The sequence below is a fragment of the Pyrus communis genome, chromosome 2 (assembly GCF_963583255.1).
Source record: "Pyrus communis chromosome 2, drPyrComm1.1, whole genome shotgun sequence".
Classification (NCBI taxonomy): domain Eukaryota; kingdom Viridiplantae; phylum Streptophyta; class Magnoliopsida; order Rosales; family Rosaceae; genus Pyrus; species Pyrus communis.
In genome coordinates, this window is record NC_084804.1 from 30,095,112 (window position 1) to 30,101,501 (window position 6,390).

A 6,390-nucleotide genomic window follows, 5' to 3' on the forward strand; every position below is an offset into this window, starting at 1 on the left:
TGCCTCGAGTGACTACGCTTGTCCTTGGGATAGGTCTTACCTATATGCGAAACAACTATAAAAACGTAAATTTTAAAGCACATAACCAACATTACGAAATAACTTCTCATACAATGCTCAATTGGGGTGTGTGAATACACCAATGTGATCTAATCAACCTCACGAACATCCCCATATTTTTAAAATAATTTTCTGACACCGCACGTGCCCCCACGCGCTGGCCAAGGCACGGCCACACGCGCTGCCCACGCGCAAACACGTGTCTGGCACACTGATGGCGTCAGTTAACGCCATTAGGAATATTCCGTTAAGTTTAACAGATTCTGTTAACGCCGTTAGGAATATTCCATCCAAATTGACGGAATATTCTGTCATCTTCTCCGGCCACACTCCGATGCCGTCGCCGTCGTTGGAAAATCGGGAAAAAATTCTAAACTTAATATCTCACTCGTTTTTCACCCAAATTTCACGAAATTGGTACCAAAATGAAGCTTACAACTAGAGGAACAAATCCTTACCACTTTCAAGCACTAAAACCAACAGAATCTCGCGGGAAAAACTCCACCAAATCCGGCCAAACCTGCAACTCATGATCCCGACGTCCAAAACCTTCAAACGAACCACCCCAAGCCTTCTAAGAACCTCACCAAGCTTCCTACAAACTTAAAATTCTCAAAAACACAAGAATTAACGTGTGCATGAACAGTACCCCGATTTACACCTATTGGGTTCGACATGAAATGAAGGGTTCCCTTACCTGAAATGGGTATGGTTGTACTCCTAAGAACCTCACAAGCACAAATATGTAGTTTGTTTCCTCGATCCATAACGTTTCCGATGGTTTTGGTGTTGTCCGTACGAAGAAGATAGGAAAGGGAGAGAGAGAGGGACTCGGGATAGGAAGAAGATGGGGATGAAAGTGTATGGGTGCGTGTGTGGTCCAAAAACAGCCAGTCAAATTCCAAAAATGACCACATAACGAAACAAACATACTAGGGGGCAAAACTGTCATTTCACCCCTACAGTACGAAAAGTCCGGAACGAGCTATCACATTATGAGTTCATATATATATATATATATATTTTTTTTTTTTTACCGAAAAAAAAAAACCTAATATATGTAATAATACATAAAAAAAAAAGTAATTTACCTACCATGTACAAAAATGTGTATAAATATATATATGTGTGTGTGTGTGTGTATTTATATAATTAGACCATATTAATTTACCTACCTACCACCTACTATTTGAAATATTCATTTCCAATTATGCAAAATATTGTATACCAACGACAAAATAATGCATAAACTTAGGAATTGGATCATGCTTTTGATTTTATCTTTTACCTACAAACAATCATATACATATTACTTTATATATTTTTACCAAAAAACGTCCCTAATAGGCTAATATATGTAACAATACATGAAAAATAATTTACCTACCATGTATACAAAAATGTTATTTGATTCAAAATATATAATCTAGGTTTTCTCAATAAAAAAAAATTATATATATATATATATAATCTAGGTGTAGTATATATATTTTTTTATATAATTGGAACAAATTAATTTACCTACCTACAAATTAATATCCAATAATTTACCTACAAAAAAATTATACCTCGTGTGTGACATCCCACATCGCCCAGGGGAGTGATCCTTAAATGTATATTCTCATCCCTACCTAGCACGAGGCCTTTTGGGAGCTCACTGGCTTCGGGTTCCATGGGAACTCCGAAGCTAAGCGAGTAGCGCGCGAGAGCATTCCCAGGATGGGTGACCCATCGGGAAGTTCTCGTGTGAGTTCCTAGAAACAAAACCGTGAGGGCGTGGTCGGGGCCCAAAGCGGACAGTATCGTGCTACGATGGTGGAGCGGGCCCGGGAAGTGGTGCCGCCCCGGGCCAAATTATCATATCCCGGCCCGGGGAGGATCACTTCTCGGGCCCGCTCCACCACCGTAGCACGATATTGTTCCGCTTTGGGCTAATTGTCACATCCCGGCCCGGGCAACACCACTTCCAGGGCCCGCTCCACCATCGTAGCACGATACTGTCCGCTTTGGGCCCCGACCACGCCTTCACGGTTTTGTTTCTAGGAACTCACACGAGAACTTCCCGATGGGTCACCCATCCTGGGAATGCTCTCGCGCGCTACTCACTTAACTTCGGAGTTCCCATGGAACCCGAAGCCAGTGAGCTCCCAAAAGGCCTCGTGCTAGGTAGGGATGGGAATATACATTTAAGGATCACTCCCCTGGGCGATGTGGGATGTCACAATCCACCCCCCTTAGGGGCCCGACGTCCTCGTCGGCACACACGCGGTCAGGGTTAGGCTCTGATACCAAACTGACATACCCCGACCCAGAAAGTCCACTTGGACCCTGAATCGAGCTGTGCTGGCCGACACCTGAAAGGTGACGAAGCCATAAAATGTGATAGTGTATAAAAAGTGAATAAATTTGAATCTAAAAGTGTCTAAGTACCATGAGTTCGCTCCCACTCGTAGCGCACTCTGGTACTTAGACACTTTTAGATTCAAATTTATTCACTTTTTATACACTATCACATTTTATGGCTTCGTCACCTTCCAGGTGTCGGCCAGCACAGCTCGATTCAGGGTCCAAGTGGACTTTCTGGGTCGGGGTGTGTCAGTCCCAAAGCGGACAATATCGTTTTACGATGGTGGAGCGGGCCCGAGAGGTGGTGCCGCCCGGGCCAGGATGTGTCAATTTGGTATCAGAGCCTAACCCTGACCGCGTGTGTGCCGACGAGGACGTCGGGCCCCTAAGGGGGTGGTGGATTGTGACATCCCACATCGCCCAGGAGAGTGATCCTTAAATGTATATTCTCATCCCTACCTAGCACGAGGCCTTTTGGGAGCTCACTGGCTTCGAGTTCCATGGGAACTCCGAAGTTAAGCGAGTAGCGCGCGAGAGCATTCCCAGGATGGGTGACCCATCGGGAAGTTCTCGTGTGAGTTCCTAGAAACAAAACCGTGAGGGCGTGGTCGGGGCCCAAAGCGGACAATATCGTGCTACGATGGTGGAGCGGGCCCGGGAAGTGGTGCCGCCCGGGCCGGGATGTGACATCGTGTGTAATATAATATCTTCTTTTTTTTTCACTATTAAATGGAGAATAATTTACCCATAACAAGAAGAAATATAATTTGATGTATTATATTGAAAAATATTATGTCATACCTATATTTATATTGCAATAAAACGTGCCTAATATATGTAACAATACATGAAAAATAATTTACTTACAAGTTAGAGAAGTGTTATTTGATTCAAAATATATAATACGGATTTAGTATAATTTTTTTTTTAATAATTGGAACAAATTAATTTACTTCCCAATTAATGCAAAATATATATATATATATATATATATATATCACAAAAAGTTAAATTTTTGGTATGATATGGATACAATTAATGCAATACAACTGTTTATATATTTTATATCACTTTTTCTACGACTTCTAATTTGGGATAAATTTAGGGATTTGGGAAAGCGGCATGGGTGTAAATAAATTGTATTAGTAGGTCAATAGTGTTCTGATGTGGTTGTAGATTTTAAATTTGGGCTTGTATTAGACGTTTATATGTAGCTAGGTTTTTATTTAGGAATCATGAATTGTAAAGGCCAAAATCTAAAGCACCCTAAAATCAAAGTAATTTGTTTTTCCTTCTCTCTTTTAATTTTTTATATAACTTTGTACTGAAACAGAGCTAGCTTAGATAATTATATTTGATCTATTGAACTGATTTTGTGTTGTTTGTTTTTTGGGATAAAGCTTAAAAATTTAAGGGAAAATTTGAAATAGGTCCAATTTTATAGACTACCTTTTGAAATATGTCCAATTTTTAGTGACTTTTGACTTTTGAAATAGGTCCAATTTTTAGTTACTTTGGATCCATATAAAAAAAAACCCCAAAATTTAAGCCAGAAAATTTTAAGTCATCCCAGAAACTGCTTTTCTCCTCCAATCCTTAGACCATCTCCAACTCTTGGCCTAAAACCTAAAATTTTTAGCCCAGAAAATTTACGTTTTAACCCAAAAACAATTTTTCTGCTTCAACTCTTCTTGCCTAAAATTTTAGCCCCAAATTATTAAAGAATGAATTTAAGCTATTTTTTTTTAAATTAACTTTAAAAAAATTATGTAGACTATCCTAAATAAATTTTATGAACATTTTAACCTAAAAATATTTAAATTCCGATAAATATTGAAAAATCACTAAATCGATACATGAAACTCATGAAACACTATGGAAGAATATGAAAATCATGATAGAGATGTATAAACATGAAATACACAAGACACACAGAGCACATATGAAGCATATAGAAAACACATGATAGAGATGTATAACACACCAAACATGTGAAACACATGACACACACGAAACACATACCAAATACATACAAAACACATGAAACGCAAACCTTCAATCATCCTCTATATAAGCATATGTTGAATATCTAACCATCACATAACATATTCACCAATTTTCCAACTTTCAAAGTGTTTTTTTTTTCTTCCTCAAAATCATCAATGAGTGATAAAAGAAGGCGTAGCTTGGTAATGCAGATGGCACAATACCAAGCAAGAAATGGTAGAAAGAAAAATTGGAAGAATTGTAGGAGAAAAGTGAGTTTTGTGTGGATGTTTGAACAAATACATAGGTATTTATAGAGTTTTTGGGTGAATTTTGAGTTAAATATATTTTTTTAATTATTTTAGCCATTGGATTTAAATTTGGACCGTTAGATCTTTTTTTTTTTACCATTAGATTTGATTATATTTGTTCTCAGCCGTTAGATTCAATAAATATATAAATATAAAAAAAATATTTGGATGTAGGCCGTTGGATCAACCAACAACTTGTTTATCTCAACTGTTGGATTAAAAAGAGCCGTTGGCTCTCTGGCGCAAGTGGCCGACAAGCTCATGTGGGTGGGACCTGTTGAGAATATCGCGTTTAAGAGTGGGAAAAATAGAACAAACTCCGGAAATCGAAAACAAATAACCAAGATAAATAGTACTAAGAATTTACGTGGTTCAGCAATATGTGCCTACGTCCACGGGACAACAACAACAATCTTTCACTATATCAATAATGAGTACAACCAATAATCTTGCCAAATCTCTAGAACTAGGACTTGATGAAAAACCTGAAAGAACAAGAACAAGAACTATACTATCTCTTTTCTTTTATCTCGCACACACTTTACAATATTCTCTCACTCTAATCCCTTGAGTGGTACACAATTTATTGTTTTGCTCCCTTCTTAAATTCAAAACTAGTACAATAGCCCCTTTATATAGACATAATAATGGTCTTCTTCAATAAGGATTATTAATCCTAATTGGAATCTAGTTATCAATCCTAATTGGAATCTAGTTATGAATCCTACTCCAATTAAGAAACTAACTCCAATTGGGAAAACAATTTAATCCTCTAAGACTATAATTCCTTATAGACTTAGGACAACTTATCATGGGTTGGAAAAACTTAACAATCTCGCCCTCCAAAGCATGAGGAAGGTATACCAAAAAAAAATAGGATTGCTCATCTTGACCAAACTCCCATTAATCGAACTTTTCCTAACCAGACTCCCCCTGATCGAATTACTCATTAACCAAGGCCCTCTTGATTAGACTTCTCTTGACCAGACTCCCCTTGATCGCAATACCCATGACCAAACTCCATGTGATTTAACATCTTTTGACCAAAATTCACTTTACCAAACTTCTCTTGACCAGGCTCCCCTTGATCAGAACTACCATCATCATTGGCAAAGACAATTATAGACTTCTTTGCCATAAAACATCGCTTATCTTCATCTTGGTCCAATCAGCATCAGACATACGTGTTGGCTTGCTCTTAATACCTTCAGTAAAGCAGTCCTCCTCTTGATTTCCACGTAACCCAATTAAAGCGGGTTGCACCCTTCATTCTAAACAGATATAAGCCAAACCTGGCTTTGATACCACTTGCTGAGAATATTGCATTTAAGAATGGGAAAATAGAACAAACTCCAGAAATCGAAAACAAATAACCAAGATAAATAACACTAAGAATTTACGTGGTTCGGCAATATGTGCCTATATCCACGGGACAACAACAACAATCTTTCACTATGTCAATAATAAGTACAACCAATAAACTTGCCAAATCTCTAGCACTAGGACTTGATGAAAGACCTGAAAGAACAAGAAATACACTATCTCTTTTTCTTTTCTCTCGCACATACTTTACAATATTCTCTCACTCTAATCCCTTAAGTGGTATACAATTTATTGTTTTGCTCCCTTCTTAAATTCATAACTAGTACAATAGCCCCTTTATATAGACATAATAAGGGTCGCCTTC